At 43.6% G+C, this 28000-nt stretch overlaps 1 long non-coding RNA gene across 1 annotated transcript; it reads right to left on the minus strand.

The window, feature by feature from the left end:
• Nucleotides 1-2524: 2524 nt before the first annotated feature.
• LOC123089324 (uncharacterized) lies at nucleotides 2525-3988 on the minus strand. Its single transcript, XR_006442254.1, has 3 exons — nucleotides 3758-3988; nucleotides 3552-3676; nucleotides 2525-3140 (listed from the first exon to the last, which is right to left on the minus strand). It is a non-coding gene; the product is annotated as an uncharacterized lncRNA (long non-coding RNA).
• Nucleotides 3989-28000: the final 24012 nt, after the last annotated feature.

Raw genomic sequence — 28000 nt, forward strand, 5'->3', positions numbered from 1 at the left:
GTGAGGCACGGCCGTTGGCGGCGGAGCTCCGCGGCGGCGCGGGCTGGCGGCGCCCGCTCGGCCCATATCTGGGCCCCTTCGGGCCTCATCTGGGCTGAGGCGGGCTGGCGGCTCCGATCTGCGGCGTAGCTTCCTGGAGGCGGCGGTGGGTCGTCGGGATCCTGGGTGGTGGCGGCGCCGTCGTCGGCTTGCTACAATGTGGCGGCGTAGTCTTTGCAGGCTCGATTTGAGCCCGGCCAGCCCGGGTGGCCTGGTTTGTCTCTTGCCGTTGCGTCCGGCCGGCTACCGCGATGACGCTAGAGGAACCGGCCTTCGGTGCGACGGCGGTGGAGGTTGTCCCCTCCCGCTTGGCCACGATGCTGCCGCCCCCGGCTCCATGCGTTCTCATTTTCCGTCCTCTAGGTCTCGCGATGATGGCCTCAGTGAGATGGCGTCGGTGGCTTCAAGACCGTGGTGGTGCGGGCAGGTGGGTGGCGTGCTGGGTGGAAGACTCCGGAGTGATTGGGTAGTGGTGTTCAGGGGGTGGAGAAATCCATGTCGGCTCGTGTGCCTCCGACGCGGTGACGCCTGCGGGTGCCGCCGTCCCTCCTTGGAGGGCGTTGGGTGACCCCTTTCACCTCCTTCCTCCGCGTGCCGGGGAAATCCCATGGACATGTCCGGGCAACAACGTCGTCGTCATCGCTCTCCTTCCTGAAGGTGTTGCTTGGTACGCGGCGCTCCGGAGTGTTGGGTGTGTGGTGGGACGACTTCGGAGGACGCATCGGTGGCGGGTCATCCACTTGTCGCCAAGCTGTCATTGTTGGCATTTTTTTCTCTTTTGTTCTTCTTGTTTTATCTTTGGGCTTGATGTGTTGTTCGCCCCACCAATGTGGTGATGGTTGCTTTGTAATACAAAGTGGGGGGAAACCCTATTTCGAGCAAAAAAATCCATAGGTAAGAGGTGTTGCGCACCAACTCCTCCCACCAATAGGTCAAAGTTTGGTCAATAAGTTCACTAACCATAGAGACATTAGCATGATTTGGAGGAGTAATCGGTCTCACTGTTCCCTCTCGAGGCGGCCAATTATGACCCCATATCTTCGTCGTCACACTGTTTCCAATTTTCCTGATTAAGCCCTAGGTAAGGACATCCCTTCCCTCAACAATAGATCTTCATATTTGTGAAGGACGTGAACCAAGATTGGTGCCAGGGTCCTTCAGAATTAACACCAAAAAATACTTGTTACTGACTCCACGATGTCCTTATCCTCAATAATTTTAAGAACAGTTCGAGTGACATCAGGTCCACACACTTCCCAATGATGCTGAATTTTCCTAGCCAGGAAACCATCTAGGCTAGGAGCTTTCAAAGGAGACATCTGGAAAAGAGCACATTTAAACTCTTCTTCGGTGCATGGTGCAACCAATAAAGAGTTCATCTCCTGCAACACCTTACAAAGGATAGTGTTCAGAACCTTCTCCATCTCCAAAGCTCCTTCCGAACATACCGGGTCTGCACACACACACTGGCCGGGTGTGAAAATGAAGGCACGCCACCAGTAACCTATTAGTGCCGGCGTACCAAATATGCTCACGTCACTCGTATTTTGGAAACATAGTGGTGGTGTGATTGAAAGGAGCACACCATCAATTAAGATGGTGTATAAGCATTTCTGCATGAGTGAGTAGCAATGCCTTCAGGAAGGAAACAATGCTCAAACATAATTGTTACCGGATCCAACCACCAATGGTTAGATCCTTGGTTTCACCTTGAAGATAAAGTACGAGCAATTCCTTTGACAAGGTTACAACGCAAAACACCGCGATTGCCATGTATAACTAACTAGGGTCAAATCTAAGATTTTCACGCCGGAGCTCGAGACTGGATACTCGAGAAGCACCAGCAAATCAAAGTCATCATGTGTTGCTGCCATCATCCCCCGCCCGGGCCTTGCCCCACGGAGCTCCAACGGCGGCTCAAAACCCTAGATCGGGTTGGGAGGGAGGGGGTCGGTAGGGAGGGAGAAGGCCGAGGAGAGCAGCGGCGGCAGCACCTTTATGCTTAAAATAAAGTCATTCATAGTTTTAAGATTTGAATTTTGATGAGATATACATTTTGAGGAAAATATACAATTTGTTTCGGTAATAATTAACATATGGGTATACCTAGGGCCTAATTTCAAACATTGCACGGGACCTCTCATTTCTCCGGTACGGCCCTGCAGATCATGCATTACCATCACGTTTAACATTTCCATCACTGCTCCTTGGACTACATGTAATTCAGCAGTAGCCTTGATGGGTTGGATCCTACTTTGCCCCGCAGCGAAAATAAATTGTATTGGTACGCCTGAGCTGCCTATCCTTCCAAAATTTACCAGTACCGAGACGGAGTGCAGGCTTGGGTACCTCTGGTTTGTGTCCCAAATGTTCAGTACGGCCATGCTGCAGGAAGGCACGAGGTGCCCAGCCCATGCTCGAAAGTTTCCGGAGCCTGTGACTCTACTGCACCTCGCAATTCAGGTTCCAGGCCACGGACAAATTGGGATACAAAGAATTGGTGTTCGTTATACGCGTTGTGCTCTGAAATCTGATACAAAAGCTCCTCGAACTGCTGCTGATGCTCTTCAACGGCGCTACGTTGCTTGAGTGACAGTAAGGCCTTCATGTGTTTCCGATGAAATCGACCGCTCGATCCTCAAATTGTTGGTCGGGATTTTACAGCTCAAGCTCACGAGAATCGGGAATCAGCCCCCTGTACCTCACAGCCCCTCGGTCGATACCAACTGTCACGTCCCCTTGCCGGTGTGATTGCCGACGTACGTGTGGTTCACTATGCCTGACTTTGGGAGAGAAGAAGAAGATGAAGACATAGACGAGAGGTAGGAGTAGAGTTCAGTTTACTCTTATCTTCAGACTTGATTCTAGTACAGCACACAGCTTATAAGCCCCACACAGGTGGCACGCAGGCCACACACGATAACTTAACACACACTTGCGCTCGCGCCACCTTATTTACCGTCGTCCTCATCGGGTGTGGCGCACTCCTGCAGTCTTACTCCAGACGTGACATAGTTTCTCTAGTTTTGGAGGTACCAGTTCAGCAGCAGAGGCAGGCCGATCACCAAAATGGAGAAGGGAACAAGCAGCAGCAGAACTTCCTGCAGCAGTTGGGCTCAACGGGTCAGTTCAGTTCAGCGGTGATACCAGAATGCAAGCACGAGTAGTAATTAAAGCTGCAATCTTCACTCTCGTTCTTCAGGAAAATTAACAAGTTTTTTAAGCTGCAAACTCTATGGAAAACAGTACAGTACTTCTTTTTAGAAGCTGTTGGGAAGCAGTACTTGAAAAGATCATCATTCCTATCTATCATGTCGATGTGTAGCTCTAACCAGTATTCTAGATCTGCCAAACTGAAACAAGAACGCGTATACAAAACTAACATCTGCTAGTTAGTTTACTGGCAACAATTAACGTAGAGAAACACAAAGCACATTTGATTTAAGCAAGCAAGGGAGGAAAAAGTAGCAGCATCGATATATCTCGACAGAAATGAGTTGGAATCACATTACCGCAGCGCCACACGCTGACGCCGCCTCTGCTGGTGGATTGACGGCCACGTTGTTCGCTGGTGGATTGACGACCACAGTCGCTGCAGGAGCTATCACCACCACCTTCAGCTGTGAAACAAGAACACCTAGATAGAAAACTGAAATTAGCTCGAATCTGAACGCTTATATTAATTGGCAGAAACGATTGTGTTTTGTGAACCACATACCACAGCCGCCGGAGGATTGCCAACCTTGTTGGCCGCTGCTGCCGCCGGAGGTTTGTCCATGGCGTCGGCGCGTGCAGAGAGAGAGAGAGAGGCGAGAGAGAGAGAGAGAGAGAGAGAGAGAGAGAGAGAGAGAGGAGAGAGAGAGAAGCGTATGTGCTCGACGGAATCAGCCGAGTAGTTGTAGCCAGCAGCCAACCGATCGAGAATAATTTGTTTCTCGTTTCGGGTGTAGCAAAGGCTCCGGTGGGACGGCCCCGATAAGCTCCTGTTCCGGGGAAAGCTCCAGATGAACTGTGGAAACCGCGTGTGAAGTGTCTCCATTACCACCGCATGCATGTGAAACCGGAGCTGAAAAAATGCCAACACTAGCTATCCCTCATATACACCGAAATGGCAACTCAATTATGCAGTGCAAGGACCGCCTCCACGGTGCACCTTCTCTCCATGATTTCATCGAGCGCCATGTTCGTGTGACTGGCTCGAGGTGTCACGGAATCGGCACATGAATGGGAGACGGGGAGATCCACGTATACGTTGCATTTAAGGCCGTGATGATCCGATATGCCATGAAAATAGTGTCGATTGCTGGGCATAGTAAGTAGACCCGGATGGCGCGCATTGCCGAACCTTTCAGTTTTGACGATAGGATGATATAACTTCTACATAAATATATGGTTGTATGGAACGAGAAACTTATTTTTCCGTCAAGCAACATCTTTGCGATTGTGAGGTGTATCGAAAGCTGACGAGAGTACGCCAAAGCTTACACCAATCTCTCCCTTTAACTGCAACTATCGATGACCCAGATTTATGAAAGAGTAAAATGCACTGAAGGTCCTAAAAGTATTCTAAGGGTGTTAAGTAGGTCCTAAAAAATTAAAATCGTTCTATGTGTGTATTTTACTCACAACTTCTAGGACTTGAAATACTTTTAAGACCCGCGGTGAATGACTTACACACATTTAGGACACGTGGTGAACGAATTTAAACTTTTAAGACCTACTTGACCCAGTTGAAATACTTTTAGAACCTTCGGTGTATTTTACTCTTTATGAAACAACCACCCTTCTCGATTGTACTTGGTCTGAACCATCATTCGCTAGGCTGAGCGGACACTGAAAATGCCTCTTTTATCATGAGCCCAAGACCAAAAATCAGATATATTACGGGTGCACAAAGGGATTCCTAGGACCACCGAGGCATCCATAGGTAAGAACGTGTTGTGCACGAAATCCTCTGAATTTTCCATCTGAATTATGCACCATAGAGATATTAGCATGATATTAGCATGATTTGGAGTAGTAATCGATCTCACTTCTTCCTCTCGAGGCGACCAATTATGAACCCAAATCTTCGTCGTCACACCATCTTCGGTTTTCCTGATCAAGCCCTAGGTAAGGACATCCCTCCCCTCAACACTAGATCTTCATATTTGTGAAGCATGTGAACAAAGATTGGCTTCCAAAATCGAAGGCCCCAAGAGGTTTACAAATTTCAGAATTCTGGAACTCAAAGAACTCGGGTCTTGTACGAACCTCCACGTCTGCCGCGCGAGCAGAACGAAGTTATATAATTACAAATCTCCGAACCCCAAATCTCCCATTGATTTAGGTTGAATCATGATATCCCATGAAACCCATGCCACTTTTTTACAGCCCCATCAAAACTTTCTAATCATTTTATTCATGTGTTCACAAAGACCTCGAGGTAATTTAAATCACCCCATAGAATATACTGGGATAGCATGCACAACAGACTTGATCAAGACTCATCCCTTCCCACAGATACGAGTTTGTCAAGCCAGCCCTAAATTTTTGTTCCAAATTCTATCTTAAAATACTTGAAAGTCCCATTTTTGGATGTTCCAACATCAGTAGGCAAACCCAAATATTTGCCACTTAAGGATTCATTTTGCATGTTAAGCCTAGATTTACCTCGTCTGTGACACTATGAGAGCACCCTTTTCTAAAAAAAATGAAAACTTCTCTAAATTGTTTTCTTTGTCCGAAAGCCTTGCAGTAAGTCTCCAAAAGGTTTTATGCTTCTTCAGGCCCTTCTTTACTTGCCTTAAAAAATAACAGGTTATCATACGACAAACAGTAAGTAATTCACCGGAGGTACTGACTGAGCCAATTTAATTGCTCTTATGTATGATGACTGGTCAAAATACTTCAGGAGGCATGAAAGGCCCTCTGCTGCCAGCAAAAAGAGGTAAGATGGAAGAGGATCTCTATGTCGGATACCTCCGGTGGGTTTTCATTCATCCAACTTCTTTTCACTGAACATAACAGAAAAAGAAACAAAGCTCACCATGTTCATAATTATCGAGGTCCACTGCTGAGAAAAGCCAAACTTCATCATAATTGCTTCAAGATAAGTCCATTCAACCCGGTCATAAGCCTTCTTCATGTCTAGTTTTAGAGTGCATGACCTATGTTTTTGGACTTTGTTCCTCTTCATATGTAAGCATTCATAAGACGATATGATATTATCTGTAATAAGGTGCCCCGATCAAAAGTTGATTGCTATTCAAAAATGATCTGAGGGTGGAGGGCGGTATTTCTTTAACAAGTTAGCCAAGACCTTAGAGGCAATCTTGTACTAAACCTTGCACAATCTAATAGGCCAAAACTAAGAGAGACTAGAAGGGCCGGTTACCTTCAGAATTAACACCAAAACAATATTAGTTATTGACTCCACGATATCCTTTCCCTTGATGACCCACAAGTGTAGGGGATCTATCATAGTCCTTTCTATAAGTAAGAGTGTCGAACCCAACGAGGAGCAGAAAGAAATGACAAGCGGTTTTCAGTAAGGTATTCTCTGCAAGCACTGAAATTATCGATAACAGATAGTTTTGTGATAAGGTAATTGTAATGGGTAACAAGTAACAAAAGTAAATAAGGTGCAGCAAGGTGGCCCAATCCTTTTTGTAGGAAAGGACAAGCCTGGAAAAATTCTTATATGAAGGAAAAAGCTCCCGAGGACACATGGGAATTATCGTCAAGCTAGTTTTCATCACGCTCATATGATTCGCGTTCGTTACTTTGATAATTTGATATGTGGGTGAACTGGTGCTTGGGTACTGCCCTTTCTTGGACAAGCATCCCACTTATGATTAACCCCTATCGCAAGCATCCACAACTACAAAAGAAGTATTAAGGTAAACATAACCATAGCATGAAACATATGGATCCAAATCAGCCCCTTACGAAGCAACTCATAAACTAGGGTCTAAGCTTCTGTCACTCTAGCAACCCATCATCTACTTATTACTTCCCAATGCCTTCCTCTAGGCCCAAACAATGGTGAAGTGTCCTATAGTTGACGTTCACATAACACCAGTAGAGGAGAGACAACATACATCTCATCAAAATATTGAATGAATACCAAATTCACATGACTACTTATAGCAAGACTTCTCCCATGTCCTCGGGAACAAACGTAACTACTCACAAATTATATTCATGTTCATAATCAGAGGGGTATAATATGCATGAAGGATCTGAACATATGATCTTCCACCGAATAAACCAACTAGCATCAACTACAAGGAGTAATCAACACTACTACTGACCCACAAGTACCAACCTGAGGCTTTGAGACAAAGATCGGATACAAGAGATGAACTAGGGTTTGAGAGGAAATGGTGTTGGTGAAGATGTTGATGGAGATTGCCCCCTCCTGCTGAGAGGATCGATGGTTATGACGATGGTGACGATTTCCCCCTCCCGGAGGGATGTTTCCCCAGCAGAGCAGCTCCGCCGGAGCCCTAGATTGGTTCCACCAAGGTTTCGCCTCGTGGTGGCGGTGTCTCATCCCGAAAGCTTGCTTATGATTTTTTCAGGGTAAAAGACTTCATATAGCAGAAGATGGCCACCGGAGGACTGCCAGGGGGCCCACGAGGCAGGGGGGCACGCCCAGGGGGATAGGGCGCGCCCCCCACCCTCGTGGCCAGGGTGTGGGCCCCCTCTGCTACTTTCTTCGCTCAGTATTTTTTATTAATTCCAAAAATAACTTTCGTCGAGTTTCAGGACTTTTGGAGTTGTGCGGAATAGGTCTAATATTTGCTCCTTTTGCAGCCCAGAATTCCAACTGCCGGCATTCTCCCTCTTCATGTAAACCTTGTAAAATAAGGGAGAATAGGCATAAGTATTGTGACATATCGTGTAATAACAGCTCAAAATGCAATAAATATCGATATAAAAGCATGATGCAAAATGAACGTATGTAACATCCCAAATTTTCAATTTGGAATGTTATACATTAGATCATCATTGCATATCATATTTTATTGCATTTTTGGAGGATCCTAGAAATTCTACGCAACTCAAGGACCCACAGAGAGAGTTGGGGATTTCGTTATTTTCATATTTGAGTTTTCTCAAACTTTGAAAAGAGGATCATTTGATTTTAATTATTTTTCTCTTCAAATATTTCCAATATGAAAATAAAAGAGAGGAGATAAAATGACTTCTCCAAAATAAAGAAATATTGGAGGGAAAATATTAAAATCAAATAAGTATTTTATTCGGAGTTTTATTGCTATTTTATTTGAATTGGGAAAAAATGCGTTTTCAAAATTGCGATAGAGGTCCAAATAAATGTTTGCCTTATCCGTTATATTTTTAGAGGACGGGGAAAATTTATTTTAGGATTTTTGGAGTCTGTTTAGTATTTCTTTTAATTGTTTTTCTACGCGTCAGAATATTTAAAAAAAGAACCGACTTACCGGCCGTGTCCGCCTGGGACACCGACCCGGCCGGCCCTTTAAAAGGCCGAAGGCCCGAGCTGCCAGCGCCCCCACCAAAACCCTAGCCGCCAGCCCCGCCGCCCGATCCGCGCCTCTGTCGCCGGATCCGCCGCCACCCGCGTCGCCGCACCGTCTCGCCTCCGCCCCGACCCACCACCGCCGGAGCCCGTCGTCGCCACCCCGTCGGCCCGTCGCCGTACGCTGGAGCCACCGCCGTCCCGCCGTCGACCCCGCCGGACCTCGCCGAGGTAGCCGCCTGCCGCCGCCGGTTTTCTTTAGGAAACCGCCCGGTTTTTTTCGAAAACCCTAGGTTTTTTAATATAGATCGGTTTTATTTTTTTCCGGTTTAGTTAAATAACGAACGTTCGTCCGTACGTTCGTTTCAACGAAGGGTGTTCATCCGTTAGTCGCAGACAGCGAACGTTTGTTCGTTAGCCTGTTCGTCAGTTTTTCTTTTTCCAGAATTTTTTAGCGATTATTTTCGATTGTGATTTCTGCCTTGATCTTCGTTTTAGTTTATCTTTTCGCTCGTTTATCGAAATCAGACGATTCAAGCGCCTAGATCTTCATCTCGAAGCCCTCTTGCTGTTTAGCCAACTTGAACAAGAATTTGGTACTGTAAAATTTGACGTAAGTCTAGATTAGTAAACGGCTCTTGTTTCTTTCGCAGTTTGCGTTTCGTTGATTCGTTTGATTTGATTCTTTTGGCAAACCGGAGTTCTTTAGTTGAACTTTCTGGTTAGATCTTTTATTTGAGTTTTACCCATGCTTCTAGTTTGAGTGCTTATTGTATGTTATTGTTTGTTTGCGATAGAGTACCCGGAGTGCGAAGCGTGCTACTACGAGTCTCTAGGTTTTGCGGATCATCGACAAGGCAAGTAACACTTTGATCATACATCTTTACTATCCAGTTTTATTGCATTAGGTCAACCCTCAAACGTTGCATGGTTAGGATATGTTTAACATGTGGGTTCTGGGAAGTAGATGATGAGGTAGAACCTATTGCCATGTTTATTATCAAACCTTTGGGAGTTACTTTTACGTGATGCTTATATTGCTATGCTATGCGTGTAGACGTGGTTTGGTTGAGTGAATCCATGACAGATGTGAGTATTGTTAATTAATGGTTAACTTAAGGTGGCTAGTTAAATACACATCTGGGTGGATTGCTTGAGGCACCCTGGAGTACCCAGTGGTTGTCAGGGCACCTGGAGAATCCAGTGTTGGCCTGGGATATCCCGGAGTACCCGTGTGATCATCCTACGGTCTGCCACCCAGGCTCAAAGGGATCATAGGATTATTCATGCTAGAAACTTCCGTGTGCAGCCACAAGCCAATATAGGCTCTGGCATAGTTGAGTAAGTTGTGTGAAGCTCTTAAAGAGGTAGACTAGCAGATGTAGTGGGTTGTAGGTGGTACTGTCTATCCAGAGTAGAGAGTTAATGCTTTAGAAAGACTGTGTCTCGATTCTCCGACCATGGATGCATTCGAGTCTTGTGGGGAAAAGTGCGCAAACCTCTACAGAGTGTATAAACTAATCATGGTTAGCCGTGTCCCCGGTTATGGACATCTTGAGTATGTGGTTCTTGGATTATCATGTTGATATCATCACTCTAAATTAATTGGTTGGGTTTAATGATGATGTTTAATTGGGATTGAGTTGGAGGAACCTTCTCAATGTTTAACAACCACCATGATAGTTAAATAAAACTTATTCCTTTGTTGTAGGGACAAATTGGCTTTATGCAAAACTATAACCATAGAGCTTTCCACCACCCATATATGCATGTAGAGATAGCATTCATTCTGCTCATTACTCTATGTGTTACATTGCCAGCATATTCCATGTGCTGACCCATTTCGGGCTGCAACATTTCATGTTGCAGACTTTTCAGACGACGAGTAAGGTGCCATAGGTCGTTGTCTTTCACTCGGCTATGTCGTTGGAGTTGATGGACTCGCTTTATCTTCCAAGCCTTCCGTTGTTATCATTGTTAGATGGCCTTAAGCCATATTATTGTAATAAGTCCTCTTTTGAGACATTCGATGTAATAAGTGTGTGACTGAAACTCTGTTATAAATCCTCAAGTACTATGAGGGATAAGATCAAAGAAGCTCAGAAGACTGACAAAGAGATTGCCGATATAAAGGAAAGGACGAGCAAAGCAAAGGCTAAAGGATTTCGCGAGGATGGGCACGATACCTTATGGTTTGAAGATCGCGTATATGTGCCTAATGACCCCGAGATCAGGAAGTTGATTCTGCCGGAGGCCCATGATTTGCCGTATTCGATTCACCCAGGAAATATCAAGATGTATCTGGATTTGAAGAACAGTTTCTGGTGGACCGGAATGAAGAAGGATATTGCTGAGTATGTAGCAGTTTGTGATGTATGCTAGAGAGTGAAGGCAGAGCATCAGAAGCCAGCAGGTTTGCTACAACCATTGCCGATACCCTAATGGAAGTGGGACAAACTAGGCATGGATTTTATCATGGGATTTCCCACGACTTGTTCAGGCTATGACTCGATATGGGTTGTAGGTGATCGGTTGACGAAGGTAACTCATTTCATCCAAGTGAAGACGACTTACACCAGTGCTAAGTTGGCAAAGATATACATGACCAGGATCGTATGTTTGCATGGAGTTCCGAGGACCATTTTATCAGACTGAGGAACCCGGTTTACCTCAAAGTTCTGAAATCAGTTGCATGAAACTTTGGGTACCAGGCTAGAGTTTAGTACAACCTTTCATCCATAGACAGATGGACAGACCAGAGAGTCAATCAGATTCTGGAGGACATGTTGAGACCTTGTGCGCTAGATTATGGATCTAGTTGGGACGAAAATTTTCCATATGCAGAGTTGTCTTATAACAACAGTTATCAAGCTAGTTTGAAGATGGCCCCTTTCGAGGCTTTGTACAGAAGGACGTGCAGGACCCCGTTGTTATGGGATGAAGTTGGAGACCATCAGTTGTTTGGACCAAATTTGATCAAAGAGTCTAAAGAGAAGGTTAAGTTGATTCGTGATAGACTCAAGGTAGCCCAGTCCAGGCAGAAGAGCTGTGCGGATTCTAAATGCAAGGAGAAAGTTTACGAAGTGGGAGACAGAGTGTATCTTCGTGTGTCCCCACTTCGAGGAGTTAAGCGTTTTGGAGTTAAGGGAAAGTTAGCACCACATTTTGTGGGACCATACAAAGTTTTAGAGCATATGGGAGAAGTTGCTTACAAGTTGGAATTGCCAGAAGGATTGTCAGGAGTTCACGATGTGTTCCATGTTTCCCAGTTGAAGAAGTGCCACGCGGAGATGGCTGATATTCCTCTGAGAGATACAGTGCCATTGGAAGCGATCCAGTTGGATAGCGATTTGACCTACAAGGAGAAACCAATGAAGATTCTTGAGTTTGCCAGCCGAGTCACGCAGCAAGGTTATCAAGTTCTGCAAAGTTCAGTGGATCCACCATACCGAAGATGAAGCCACCCGGGAACGAGAGGAAGACCTATGGAAGGATCACCCGCACCTATTCTCTAGCCAACCCGAATCTCGAGGGCGAGATTCATCTTAAGGGGGGTAGGTTTGTAACATCCCAAATTTTCAATTTGTAATGTTATACATTAGATCATCATTGCATATCATATTTTATTGCATTTTTGGAGGATCCTAGAAATTCTACGCAACTCAAGGACCCACGGAGAGAGTTGGGGATTTCGTTATTTTCATATTTGAGTTTTCTCAAACTTTGAAAAGAGGATCATTTGATTTTAATTATTTTTCTCTTCGAATATTTCCAATATGAAAATAAAAGAGAGGAGATAAAATGACTTCTCCAAAATAAAGAAATATTGGAGGGAAAATATTAAAATCAAATAAGTATTTCATTCAGAGTTTTATTGCTATTTTATTTGAATTAGGAAAAAAAATGCGTTTTTCATTGCACTAGAGGTCCAAATAAATGTTCACCTTGTCCGCTATATTTTTAGAGGACGGGGAAAATTTATTTCAGGATTTTTGGAGTCTGTTTAGTATTTCTTTTAAAAAAAATCTGCTCCTTGGAATATTTAAGATAAAACGAACCGACTTACCGGGCCGTGTCCGTCTGGGACACCGACCCGGCCGGCCCTTTAAAAGGCCGAAGGCCCGAGCCGCCAGCGCCCCCACTAAAACCCTAGCCGCCAGCTCCGCCGCCCGATCCGCGCCGCCGCCCGATCTGCCACCGCCGGAGCCCGCCGTCGCCACCCCGTCGTCCCGCCGCCGTCCCGCCGTCGACTCCACCGGGCCTCGCCGAGGTAGCCTCCTGCCACCGCCGGTTTTCATTAGGAAACCGCCTGGGTTTTTTCAAAAACCCTACGTTTTATATATATATCGGTTTTATTTTTTTCTGGTCTAGTTAAATAATGGACGTTCGTCTGTACGTTCATTTTAAGGAACGGTTAGTCGCAGACAGTGAACGTTCGTTCGTTAGCCTGTTCATCAATTTTTTTTCCAGGGTTTTTCCGTGATTATTTTCAATCGTGATTTCTGCCATGATCTTCGTTTTAGTTTATCTTTTCACTCATTTATCCGAATCAGGCAATTCAAATGCGTTGATCTTCGTCTCGAAGCCCTCTTTCTGTTTAACCAACTTGAACAAAGATTTTGGTACTGTAAAAATTTGACTTAAGTCCAGATTAGTAAACGGATCTTGTTTCTTTCGTAGTTTGAGTTTTGTTGCTTTGTTTGTTTTGATTCTGTTTGCAAACTGGAGTTCTTCAGTTGAACTTTCTGGTTAGACCTTTTATTTGAGTTTTACCCGTGCTTCTAGTTTTGAGTGCTTATTGTATGTTATTGTTTGTTTGCGATAGAGTACCCGGAGTGCGAAGCATGCTACTACGAGTCTCTAGGTTTTGCGGATCATCAGCAAGGCGAGTAACACTTTGATCATACCTCTTTACTACCCAATTTTATTGCATTAGATCAACCCTCAAACATTGCATGCTTAGGATCTGTTTAACATGTGGGTTCTAGGAAGTAGATGATGAGGTAGAACCTATTGCCCCGTTTATTATCAAACCTTTGGGAGTTACTTTTACATGATGCTTATATTTCTATGCTATGCGTGTAGACGTGGTTTGGGTGAGTGAATCTATGGCAGATGTTAGTATTGTTAATTAATGGTTAACTTAAGGTGTGAAAGGACATGTGGTGCCCCCATGTGTGGTTTTGGTAATTGATGACACTCTCTATGGACTAATGGTTGCATTGAGTTATATTTGAAGGATTTGTCCATACGCTCTTCTTGAAGTCCATGTGTTGGTTTCAAGGAGTTTATGTGTTGACCAAGGTGCTATTGAGGAATTATCCAAAGATTGATTAGGTGAGTGTTGTGCTTATTGCAAGCATGTCTTGAAGAAGAAGATTGTGTGATCATTCATGTTTACCTTCAAGACATCGTCCAAATGAAGAGAGTTGGAAAGATTCAAGGTTGATCAAGACTAAGTCAAGAGTGAATCAAGTTGATCAACTCACAAAGCGTAGAAGATGTAGCGAGAGGGATCAAGTGATCCCATGGTATGGTAAGCATTGTCCATTGTGCTTTCTGTACTAGCCCATGGTCTATATGAGAGTTCTATGTGGGGTTAGGTACGTGTTCATGGGCTTGCGTCAAGAGGAAGATATCACTCAACCCATGGAGAGGATGACATCAAGTGGTGATCGTCATCAATATTGCAATGTGCAAGTTCAAGTGGAGCATAACAAAGAGATCAAGTGCTTCAATCTTGTCGTCCATTGTGGTGTCAATGGACTTGTGAAGATGTTCCGAAGAGTGGCTCACCCATAGTGGACTACGGGGGAGCAATCATCTAGTCTTCATCGAGCCAACGCAATCAAGAAAGGTGGTCCAACTTGAGGGAGTCAAGATCATCATCATCTAGCTCAAGTGGACCATGATCAAGGCAAAGGTTTGCCCTTGATAGGTTTTTTATTTTACCGGTCTCATGGAGGTAGTTGGGAGACCGGGTTATAGGACCGTTTACCGTACTATCAAGGGGGGCTCTCAAGTTGGTAGCTTGATCGTATCGTTAGTAGAGAGCTCAAACCATTGCATACTTGCATCATATTTCTTGGTTCTTGTTTGGTTCGCTTTGTGAGTCTTAGAGCTTATGGTCATCTTGATGACAAGCTTGAGTTCATAGAAAATGGAGTTCGCATGCGTCTTCTATGATGTTTTCGATGTTGGAGGTTTTACCGGTCTTATCCAAGGAAGGGTTATCACCATTTGCTTCTTATTGATATTTCCATCAAGATTGTGTTAGCCCATGTCGTTTGCTTTCCAACAAACTTGGTTTCGTTGAATCCGAAGTCCGCTTGCAGAAGTTGTGACTGTTTTGGTAAAGGCTGCAGCGGTACTACCGCGATTAGAGGGGATGTAAATTTTTACTACCACTCCAGAGCGGTACTGCCGCGGATCATGTGTGGTAGTACCGCTCCAGAGCTGTACTACCACGGCTCCTGAGCGGTAGTACCGCTCCGGACCAAAATCTCGTGTTTTGCTCAGCGGAGGTAGGCACGGAAGTATTTTTTTAGTACCGCTCACAAGCAGTAGTACCGCTACCATTTGCGGTAGTACCGTGAGGACGAGCGGTAGTACCGCTCCGGCGGTTATACTGTCCTTTTGCCTCCTCGCTGTTGTTTTTCAAAGGGGAACTACCGCCCTAGCGGTAGTACCGCTCCTTGGAGCGGTAGTGCCGCTCTGTGTGGGCTGTGAGCATAACGGTTGGATTTTCCCTCACCTATAAAAGGGGGTCTTCTTCCCCATTGGACCTTATCCTTTGAGCTCGTGTTCCTCCCCCATTGTTAACCTTCTTCGAGCTTGCTAACTGTCAATCCCTCCATGGATTCTTGCTAGTTTTTGAGGGAAAAGAGAGAGGAGATCTAGATCCACATTTCCACCAATCACTTTCTCCTCTATGTGAGGGGAACCCCTTGGATCGATATATTGGAGTTCTTGGTGTTCTTCTTCTTGTTCTTCCTCTCATCTTCCTCCCTAGCATTAGCTGCTTCAGTGGGATTTGAGAGAGAAGGACTTGGGCACTCCATGTGCCCTTGCCATTGCATTTGGCGCATCGGTTTGAGTTCTCCACGGTGATACGTGGAAGTTACAAGTTGAGAATCTTATTACTCTTGGGTGCTTGGTACCCTTGAGCTTGTTCCTCTTGGGTGCTTGGGCGCCCTAGATGGTTGGTGTTGTTCAGAGCTCAATCATTGTGGTGTAAAGCTCCGGGCAAGCGTCGGGGTCTCCAATTAGGTTGTGGAGATCGCCCCGAGCAATTTGACGGGTACCGGTGACCGCCCCCAAGGGTTGCCAAAGTGTACGGGTTCGGTGACCACCCCCAACGGTTGCCAAAGTGTACGGGTTTGGTGACCTCCCTCAAGGATCCCTTAGTGGAATCATGAAATCTTGCATTGTGCGAGGGCGTGAGGAGATTACGGTGGCCCTAGTGGCTTCTTGGGGAGCATTGTGCATCCACACCGCTCCAAACGGAGATTAGCATCCGCAAGGGTGTGAACTTCGGGATACATCGCCGTCTCTGCGTGCCTCGGTTATCTCTTACCCGAGCCCTTTACTTATGCACTTTACTTTGTGATAGCCATATTGTTTCTTGTCATATATCTTGCTATCACTTAGTTTCTTATCTTGCTTAGTATAAGTTGTTGGTGCACATAGGTGAGCCTAGTTGTTGTAGTTTTTGTGCTTGACAAATTAACTGCTAGGTTTAATCCACATTTGTTCAATCCTAAACTATAATTATTTTAAAACGCCTATTCACCCCCCCCTCCCCCCTCTAGGCGACATCCACGATCTTACAATTGGTATCAGAGCCTCATCTCTCTTTGTTAGGCTTAACCGCCTAGAGAGTAAAGATGTCGACTAGGGGATTAGGATTCTCTGACACTCTTAGTTTCGATGGCACAAATTTTGATGTTTGGGTAATTCGCATGCTTAATCTCTTTAGGGTCACGGACCCAAATTTAGAGCGAATTGTAGATATGGGTTTTTCTCCTCCAAATGATCCCCAAAGATTATATTTAGAGGATGAGAAAAACTCTTATCTCAATGCTCAAGCTTCTAATGTGCTTTTCGATGCTTTGAGCAATGCAGTTATATTTCAACTCATGCCGTTCCGGGATGCTCAGGAGTTGTGGACGAATCTTCAAGATAAATATGGTGTGTCCAAGATTTCTGGGGATGATTGTTCTCCCTCCATCTCCGGTCATATAGTCTTCTCAACTTCTTCTACTTCACCTACATGTGGTTTGCCACAAGGTAATAATATGGTGAGTAGTGTTGGTCATTGCAATGATGATAGTATGTTTATTGTGGATGATCCTTCATCACTATCTTATTGCAATGCTCCTTCTTTGGGCTTTAACACTTTGAGCACTCCAAATGTTTCACATGCTTGTGTTGATAGTCCTTGCATATCATGTAGAAATTGCTTGACTAAATCACATGATGATATGCTTGCTATGTCTTGTTGCCATGATAAAAATGCATCCCTTTCCTTGAATTGTTGTGCTAACAATGTAGAGGAAACCCAACACTCCATGGAACAAGATGTGGTTTTAAATGGTGCTACAAGGGATCCTACATTATCATCTATTGCGTTTTGCCTTATGGCCAAGGCTTCAAAGGTATCTCCTACCTTGAACCCCAATATGTCTCTTGATGATGATGTTGATGCTAATGATAATGAGGATAATGATGAAGATAATGATAATGTTGCCTCCTTAAAAACCAAGGGGGAAATGATTTTTAAAGCTCTTCATAAAAATAAAATTGCTAGTTCCAACTTCATGGAAATAATGTCCATTGCCATTGAAGGCAAGAAATACATCGAGGAGTTGGAGTCTCATCTAGAGGAGCATGAGGTCACCATTAAGTAAATGGAAGCTCATGAGCGTGATTACGCAAGTGAGATCGCGGAGCTATCTCAAGCTCTTGAACATGAACAAACCACCTCCGAATCTCTTGAGGAGACTTTTGCTCTAGAATTATCTAGAGTGAGGGAATCTCATGATAGAGCTCTAGAGGTGGCCAATGATTTCAAAACTAAAAATGTTAAGCTTGAAGTTGCTCATTCTAGACTCCTTGAGGACTTTGAGGACCTCGAAAATGGCTCTAGGGTCATTAAGAGTAAGCTCATCGAACTCATCGAGTCTCATGCTCAACTTAAAGCTTCCTATTTGAAAGAGCTTGCCAAGTTGCCTTCTCCTCTTGTTGTCAATGATGATGCTTGTGCTACTAACTCTATTTCTTGTCAAGCATCCATTTTGAAGGAGAATGTTGAGCTACTGGCTCAACTTGAATTGTTATCTATCAATTATGGGAAATTGGAAGAAAGCCATGAAAAGCTCTCAAGCTCTCATGATGATCTTCTAGTGTCCCATAATGTGCTAAAGGTAGCTCATGAGGCCATGATTGATAAGGTAGCATCAAGTGAGCCTCATGTGGATACTAGCACTACTTTTAGTAAAAATGCTATACTACCTTGTGCTAGTCCTCATGATTCATCCATGCATAACATTGGTACATCTTGTGATGAATTGCTTTCCTTGTCTTGCTGCTCTCATGATGAAGCTTATACTTCCTCTAGTGCTTGTGTTGAGACTAACCATGTGGAGGAAATCAAAGAGCTCAAGGGACAAGTCACTTCTTTGAAGAAAGACTTGGAAAAGTGTCATGAAGGGAAGGCCACACTCAACAATATCTTGAGTGTGCAAAAATACCCCAATGACAAAGGTGGACTTGGATTCAACTCCAATAAGAATAAGAAGTCCAAGAGAATCAAGAAGAAGGGCCAAGAACAAGTCAATAATTCGGCCAAGATTATTTTCTTCAAGTGCAAAATTGAAGGGCATCATTTTAGATCTTTCCCATTGAAGAAGAAGGCCATTAGTGACAAGCAACAAGGGAAGAGTCCACAAGTTCAATCTCATGCTCAACCTCAAGTTGAAGAAAGGCCACTTCCCAAGAAGACTCAAGCTAATGCTTCTCTTGTGGAAAAATCAAGTGAGAAGAAAGTGAAGAGTGGATGTTGCTACTTATGTCGTGAGAAAGGTCACGTCGCTTGTTCATGCACTAGTGGTAACTTATCCAACCCAATTATTATTGATGATATCTATTCTCTTGAGAAGGATAAGGTTGGCAATGTGTTTGCCAAGTTTGTTGGTACTCAAAGTGGTGTCAAGAAAAGAACCATTTGGGTAGCCAAGACTATTATGACTAACCTCTTAGGACCCAACTTGGTTGGGGACTACCAAGCTCAAACTTGATCAATAGGTGTTGATGGAGGGCATTGGAGACTTGGCTACATTAGGAAGAATTAAGGGGACTTCATCATTCTTATTGTCTCGAGCCAAGTCAATTGGATTATCAAGTTTCTATCTTATATCCAATGTGCCTCCTTGTGGTAACTTGTACTTAAAATTATTTACATTGAAAGTTACTTGCCCCCTTGCATGTTTTGGTTTTGTTCCTTGCTTGTGTTTGTATATGTTGTGCTTCCAACTTGCTTATCTTGAGCAATCAAGTATGTGTGTGTTGGTTTGCACATCATGTACGTGTGTGTTGTGCGTTGAGCCTTTATGCTTCTTGTTTGTATCCTAGTTGGATCTTGTGAGAGATTAATGGAATATCCATTTATGGGGAGTGATATGCTTTGTGCACCTCACAATTCTATAAATGTGTGTATATGAGGAATACCATCTAGTATTGATATTACAAGATTATCTAGTCCCTAGGTGGTATATCTCTCATGAGAAATTCAAATTCTAAAAATCCCATTGATTATCTCTTGTTGGATCCTCTTATTGCCTCTTGTTAAGTTCTTATTGGTATCACATTATGGGGGAGTAATATGTTATGTGCATATTACAAGCCTAGAAAATGTGTACATTTGAGATATTGTCACCTAGAATTGATATTGTAAATTATCATGTTCCTAGGTGGCATGATAGCTCTACAAGTTGCAATTTGCTTGTGTATGGTGTGAAGATGATGTTGGATATCCTTGCTATCTACCATCGGGAATTCTTTCCATCTACTTCTTGTCTTTTGACAATTGGTAGACACTTATGTGTGGAAGATTTTATTGATCATATTTACATTGGCTTTTGTTTTTATTGGCCTTTTCTCTTGCCAAGGTTTGTGTCAACTCCCATTGTCTTCCATACCACTTGTGGATCTTGTTTATTTCTTGTTCTTGTCTAGTGTTTTCTAGATATAGTGAAAGTGGTGATCCCACCTTGTGCATTTTGTATTCAAATGCAAATTCTCTCTAATGCACAACTCGTGGGGGAGCTATCCTTATTTCTATAAAACGCTCATCTTGTGATCCTTATCAAGTGTGTGTGGGTGGAAGGCAAGTCGTCTTCTTTTTGGTACCTTGTGCCATCATGAAACTTTGTGGAGAGCTTGGTTTGTTTGGAACCATCCTCTCTTTGGGAGTTTGACATCTTTAATTCAGTGTTTATCAATGGATATCTCATTCCTTGATGTATTTTTAATGGTATCTTCCAAGTGATGATTTCTCCATTTGGTATCCTTTTCACTTGGCTTTTCTTTGTCATTTGGTTTCGGTTCTTGAAGGTCTTGAGCATGCATGTTTACTTCATGTATTTTATTTGGCATGCTTTCTTTCTTTGACCCAATATATAGGGGAAACTCCACCTAGTCTCAATTTGGATGAGATGTGCATGAAATTCATCTTCATATCTATATGCACATATTTATGTGGAGTTTGTCCTATGTATTGGTGTTTCTAACTATTTGGTCCCAATAAGTTTGGGCATCGTTTAGTTTGTTATGTTCTTCTAGGAAAATTTGGAGATGCATTGGATGCTCGGCTCACTCACAAGGAAGGTGTTGTCACCATGTGCTTATTAGAGTCAAGCTAGGATGATCAATGAACTACTATCTACCTTCAATTGGTATCTACTACATCCTTCCAATGGTATCTCGGTAACAAGTATCATCATCTACTTCATGCACACATTTCTTGCATCAACCTTGTGTAGGTTGTATCATGGCATGTATTTCATTCTTTCTTGTGATACTTGTTTCCTTTATCAAAGCATCTCAATGATGATCTCATGTTGCTAGTTGTGATGTCTTTGATGGTCGTGTGGTAGGAATTCATTTATATACAATAACACCATATCTAGCCATGTGCTATGCTTCCAAGCAAATATCTTATTGGTATATGTATGACTTCCTTTTGGATATCCTGTTCCTTTGTGTTGTAACTATGTCAGGTGTACATCCTTCTTTGTAGACATATATCATCATGATTTCGTCTACCTAGAACCTTATACACCTGAGAGAATTTACATCTCTAGATGATATCCTTTCTTTCACATCCACCTTGCCTTTCTTATGTTATTTCTTTGGTGGCTCCGTGAAAGCTTTTGTCTTGAGTGCGGATCTTATATCTTGTTGCATCTTGTTGCACTCTTGTGTGGTGAAGATTTTTTTCCTCGTGCTTGTCTTTACGAGGCTTGCCATCTTCGTTGGTATCCCTCGTCTTGATAAGGCTTTCTTTTTCCTTCTTCACCATGGGTTGTCGCAAGCCTTGTTGTTAACTCACATTCTAGTGATCTTGTGAACCCATTTGCTTGTTGGATGTGTGTGGGGACGACATGTCATGCACCGTGTATTTCATTTACCCAAGGCTATGTTGATGCTTTATACTCATCCTTATATTAGTCTTCTCAAGTGCTTTGTCATGACTCACACACATCATTTTGGTTGGGCCTATTCTTAGTTGACTCTTTTTCATGCTTGCTCAGTCTTTTGTCTGTTGCAAGTGCTAGGCTTTGTTTCCTATATGCTCACTTACAATTGTTGTAAGTTTCTATTGATTTTGGGGGAGCTATGATCCTATTTTGTGCACTCTGTATCCAATACAAATATTCTTATTTGTGCACAAATCATGGGGAGCTTCTCTAGTTTCTTTAGAACACTCCTCTGCTCATATCATAATATCTTTTTCATGTGGCTCGTAGGATCATTGGTCTAGTTGGTTCAATTGATATCCTTTGATTGCTTGCTTCAATTGGTATCTTTTGATTCCTTGTGTCTCTCGTTGTTATGTCTTCGTGGCATATCTTTCTTTAGCAATCTTTGTGCCTCAATATAGTTTGTGTTCCTCCAAGTATTTACCTTTGGATATGTGTATTGCGTTCCACTCTCTTGTGGAGAAATACACAATTTATGGAGGACCACAATTTATATTGGCCTTCTTAGCTTTGCGCCCATTTTGGCAATCGATGCCAATGGGGGAGAAGTTTCAGAGGGTTTTGTGGAGAAGTTTAGAGAGTTATCTCCTCTTGCTTTGGTTGTGTTCCTTAGCATGTGCATCTCATACGCATGCACTATTCGGTGTTGCATTGCTATGGAAGCATAATTCCTTATATAAACTCTCTTGAAAGTGATTTTCATCAATTACCAAAATGGGGGAGATTGAAAGGACATGCGGTGCCCCCATGTGTAGTTTTGGTAATTGATGACACTCTCTATGGACTAATGGTTGCATTGAGTTATATTTGAAGGATTTGTCCATAGGCTCTTCTTGAAGTCCATGTGTTGGTTTCAAGGAGTTTATGTGTTGACCAAGGTGCTATTAAGGAATTATCCAAAGATTGGTTAGGTGAGTGTTGTGCTTATTGCAAGCATGTCTTGAAGAAGAAGATTGTGTGATCATTCATGTCTACCTTCAAGACATCATCCAAATGAAGAGAGTTGGAAAGATTCAAGGTTGATCAAGACTAAGTCAAGAGTGAATCAAGTTGATCAACTCACAAAGCGTAGAATATGTACTAAGAGGGATCAAGTGATCCCATGGTATGGTAAGCATTGTCCATTGTGCTTTATGTACTAACCTATGGTCTATGTGAGAGTTCTATGTGTGGTTAGATACATGTTCATGGGCTTGCATCAAGAGGAAGATATCACTCAACCCATGGAGAGGATTGTTGGAAATATGCCCTAGAGGCAATAATAAATTAGTTATTATTATTATATTTCCTTGTTCATGATAATCGTTTATTATCCATGCTATAATTGTATTGATAGGAAACTCAGATACATGTGTGGATACATAGACAACACCATGTCCCTAGTAAGCCTCTAGTTGACTAGCTCGTTGATCAATAGATGGTTATGGTTTCCTGATCATGGACATTGGATGTCGTTGATAACGGGATCACATCGTTAGGAGAATGATGTGATGGACAAGACCCAATCCTAAGCCTAGCACAAAGATCATGTAGTTCGTATGCTAAAGCTTTTATAATGTCAAGTATCATTTCCATAGACCATGAGATTGTGCAACTCCCGGATACCGTAGGAATGCTTTGGGTGTACCAAACGTCACAACGTAACTGGGTGGCTATAAAGGTACACTACGGGTATCTCCGAAAGTGTCTGTTGGGTTGGCACGAATCGAGACTGGGATTTGTCACTCCGTGTGACGGAGAGGTATCTCTGGGGCCACTCGGTAGGACATCATCATAATGTGCACAATGTGACCAAGGGGTTGATCAAGGGATGATGTGTTACGGAACGAGTAAAGAGATTTGCCGGTAACGAGATTGAACAAGGTATCGGGATACCGACGATTGAATCTCGGGCAAGTACTATACCGCTAGACAAAGGGAATTGAATATGGGATTGATTGAATCCTCGACATCATGGTTCATTCGATGAGATCATCGTGGAACATGTGGGAACCAACATGGGTATCCAGATCCCGCTGTTGGTTATTGGCCGGAGAGTTGCCTCGGTCATATCTGCATGGTTCCCGAACTCGTAGGGTCTACACACTTAAGGTTCGATGACGCTAGGGTTATAGGGAATGTTTGTATGTGGTTACCGAATGTTGTTTGGAGTCCCAGATGAGATCCCGTACGTCACGAGGAGTTCCGGAATGTTCTGGAGGTAAAGATTTATATATGGGAAGTCCTGTTTTGGTCACCGGAAAAGTTTCAGGTGCTATCGGTAACGTACCGGGACCACTGGGAGGGTCCCGGGGGTCCACCAAGTGGGGCCACCGGCCCCAGAGGGCAGCATGGGCCAAGTGTGGGAGGGGACCAGCCCCAGGTGGGCTGGTGCGCCCCCCCACCAGGGCCCAAGGCGCCTAGGGTTTGGGGAGGGGGCGCCTCCACCTTACTTGGGGGGCAAGTTTCCCCCTCTCCCCCCCTTGGCCGCCACCCTAGATGGGTTTTGGGGCTGCCGCACCCCTTGGGGTGGGAACCCTAGAGGGGGCGCAGCCCCCTCCCTCTCCCCTATATATAGTTGAGGTCTTTGGGGCTGCAAACACAAGAGTTTTGACCTCTCCCTGGCGCAGCCCTACCTCTCTTCCTCCTCGTCTCTCGCGGTGCTTGGCGAAGCCCTGCTGGAGTGCCACGCTCCTCCACCACCACCACGCCGTCGTGCTGCTGCTGGACGGAGTCTTCCCAACCTCTCCCTCTCTCCTTGCTGGATCAAGGCATGGGAGACGTCACCGGGCTGCATGTGTGTTGAACGCGGGGGTGTCGTCCGTTCGGCTCTAGGATCATCGGTGATTTGGATCACGACGAGTACGACTCCATCAACCCCGTTCAATTGAACGCTTCCGCTTAGCGATCTACAAGGGTATGTAGATGCACTCCCTTCCCTCGTTGCTAGATTACTCCATAGATTGATCTTGGTGATGCGTAGAAAATTTTGAATTTCTGCTACGTTCCCCAACAGTGGCATCATGAGCTAGGTCAATGCGTAGTTTCTATGCACGAGTAGAACACAAGTTGTTGTGGGTGTTGATTTTGTTCAATATGCTTACCGTTACTAGTCCAATCTTGTTTCGACGGTATTGTGGGATGAAGCGGCCCGGACCGACCTTACACGTACACTTACGTGAGACAGGTTCCACCAACTGACATGCACTTGTTGCATAAGGTGGCTAGCGGGTGCCAGTCTCTCCCACTTTAGTCGGATCGGATTCGATGAAAAGGGTCCTTATGAAGGGTAAATAGAAATCGACATATCACGTTGTGGTTTTTGCGTAGGTAAGAAACGTTCTTGCTAGAAACCCATAGCAGCCACGTAAAACATGCAAACAACAATTAGAGGACGTCTAACTTGTTTTTGCAGGGTATGCTATGTGATGTGATATGGCCAAAAGAATGTGATGAATGATATGTGATGTATGAGATTGATCATGTTCTTGTAATAGGAATCACGACTTGCATGTCGATGAGTATGACAACTGGCAGGAGCCATAGGAGTTGTCTTTATTTTTTGTATGACCTGTGTGTCATTGAATAACGCCATGTAAATTACTTTACTTTATTGCTAAACGTGTTAGCCATAGACGTAGAAGTAATCGTTGGCATGACAACTTCATGAAGACACGATGATGGAGATCATGATGATGGAGATCATGGTGTCATGCCGGTGACGACGATGATCATGGTGCCCCGAAGATGGAGATCAAAAGGAGCAAAATGATATTGGCCATATCATGTCACTATTTGATTGCATGTGATGTTTATCATGTTTTACATCTTATTTGCTTAGAATGATAGTAGCTTAAATAAGATGATCCCTCGCAATAATTTCAAGAAAAGTGTTCCCCCTAACTGTGCACCGTTGCGAAGGTTCGTTGTTTCGAAGCACCACGTGATGATCGAGTGTGATAGATTCTAACATTCGAATAGAACGGGTGTAAGCCAGATTTACACACGCAATACACTTAGGTTGACTTGACGAGCCTAGCATGTACAGACATGGCCTCAGAACACGGAAGACCAAAAGGTCGAGCATGAGTCGTATAGAAGATACGATCAACATGAAGATGTTCCCGATGTTGACTAGTCCATCTCACGTGATGATCGGACACGGCCTAGTTGACTCGGATCATGTAATCACTTAGATGACTAGAGGGATGTCTATCTGAGTGGGAGTTCATAAGATGAACTTAATTATCCTGAACATAGTCAAAAGATGTTTGCAAATTATGTCATAAGCTCATGCTTTAGTTCTACTATTTAGATATGTTCCTAGAGAAAATTCAGTTGAAAGTTGATAGTAGCGATTATGCAGACTAAGTCCGTAAACTGAGGATTGTCCTTGTTGCTTTGAAGAAGGCTTATGTCCTTAATGGACCGCTCAGTGTGCTGAACCTCGAACGTCGTTTGTGGATGTTGCGAACATCTGACATGCACGTTTTGATAACTACGTGATAGTTCAGTGATGTTAAATGGTTTAGAGTTGAGGCACCGAAGACGATTTCGAAACGTCGTGAAACATATGAGATGTTTCGAGGGCTAAAATTGGGATTTCAGGCTCGTGCCCATTTCAAGAGGTATAAGACCTCCGACGAGTCTCTTAGCCTGCATACTAAGGGAGAAAAGCTCAATCGTTGAGCTTGTGCCCAGATTGTCTGAGTACCAAAATCACATGAATCGAGTGGGAGTTAATCTTCCAGATGAGATAGTGATGTTTCTCCAAAGTCATTGCCACCAAGCTGCTAAAGCTCCGTGATGAACTATAACATATCAGGGATAGAGATGATGATCCTTGAAATATTCACGATGTTTGACACCACGAAAGTAGAAACCAAGAAGGAGCATCAATTGTTGATGGTTAGTGAAACCACTAGTTTCAAGAAGGGCAAGGGCAAGAAGGGATACTTCATGAAACGGCAAATCAGCTGCTGCTCTAGTGGAGAAACCCGAGGTTGAACCCAAACCCGAGACTAAGTGCTTCTGTAATAAGGGGAACAACCACTGGAGCAGAATTACCCTAGATACTTGGTAGATGAGAAGGCTGGCAAGGTCGATAGAAGTATATTGGATATACAAATGTTAATGTGTACTTTACTAGTACTCCTAGTAGCACCAGGGTATTAGATACCGGTTCGGTTGCTAAGTGTTAGTAACTCGAAATAAAAGGCTGCGGAATAAACGGAGACTAGCTGAAGGTGAGCTGACGATATGTGTTGGAAGTGTTTTCCAATCTTGATGTGATCAAGCATCACACGCTCCCTCTACCATCGAGATTGGTGTTAAACCTAAATAATTGTTATTTGGTGTTTGTGTTGAGCATAGACATGATTGGATTATGTCTATCGCAATACAGTTATTCATTTAAGGAGAATAATGGTTACTCTGTTTATTTGAGTAATACCTTCAATGGTCTTGCACCTAAAATGAATGGTTTATTGAATCTCGATCATAGTGATACACATGTTCATGCCAAAAGATATAAGATAGTAATGATAGTACCACCTACTTGTGGCACTGCCATGTAAGTCATATTGGTATAAAACGCATGAAGAAGCTCCATGTTGATGGATCTTTGGACTCACTCATTTTTGAAAAGTTTGAGACATGCGAACCAAGTCTATTAGTGTATATGCATGAAGAAACTCCATGTAAATGGACTGTTTGGACTCACTTGATTTTGAATCACTTGAGACATGTAAATCATACCACATGGGCAAGATGACTGAAAAGCCTCGGTTTCAGTAAGATGGAACAAGAAAGCAACTTGTTGGAAGTAATACATTTTGATGTGTGCAGTCTAATGAGTGTTGAGGCATGCAGTGGATATCGTTATGTTCTTAATCCACAGATGATTTGAGTAGATTCTGAGTATGTTTACTTGATGAAACACAAATCTGAATTGTTGAAAGGTTCAAGTAATTTCAGAGTGAAGTTGAAGATCGTCGTGACAAGAGGATAAAATGTCTATGATATGATCATAGAGATGAGTATCTGAGTTATGAGTTTGGTATGCAATTGAGACATTGTAGAAATCGTTTCACAACTAATACCACCTGGAACACCATAGTGTGATGGTGTGTCTGAACATCATAGATGCACCCTATTGGATATGGGGCATACCATGATGTCTCTTATCAAATTACCACTATTGTTCATGGGTTAGGCATTAGAGACAACCACATTCACTTTAAATAGGGCACCACGTAATTCAGTTGAGATGACACGTATGAACTATGGTTTAGAGAAACCTAAGTTGTCGTTTCTTGAAAGTTTGGGGCTGCGACGCTTATGTGAAAAAGTTTTAGGCTGATAAGCTCGAACCCAAAGAGGATACATGCATCTTCATAGGACACCCAAAACAGTTGGGTATACCTCCAGTCTCAGTTCCGGAAGCAAAAGGGATTGTTTCTAGAATTAGGTCCTTTCCCGAGGAAAAGTTTCTCTCGAAAGAATTGAGTGGGAGGATGGTGGAGACTTGATGAGGTTATTGAACCATCACTTCAACTAGTGTGTAGCAGGGCACAGGAAGTTGTTCCTGTGGCATCTACACCAATTGAAGTAGAAGCTTATGATAGTGATCATGAAGTTTCGGATCAAGTCACTGTCGTACCTCGTAGGGTGACAAGGATGCGTACTACTTCAAAATGGTACAATAATCCTGTCTTCAAGGTCATGTTGCTAG

Source organism: Triticum aestivum, chromosome 4B (assembly GCF_018294505.1).
Source record: "Triticum aestivum cultivar Chinese Spring chromosome 4B, IWGSC CS RefSeq v2.1, whole genome shotgun sequence".
Classification (NCBI taxonomy): Eukaryota; Viridiplantae; Streptophyta; class Magnoliopsida; order Poales; family Poaceae; genus Triticum; species Triticum aestivum.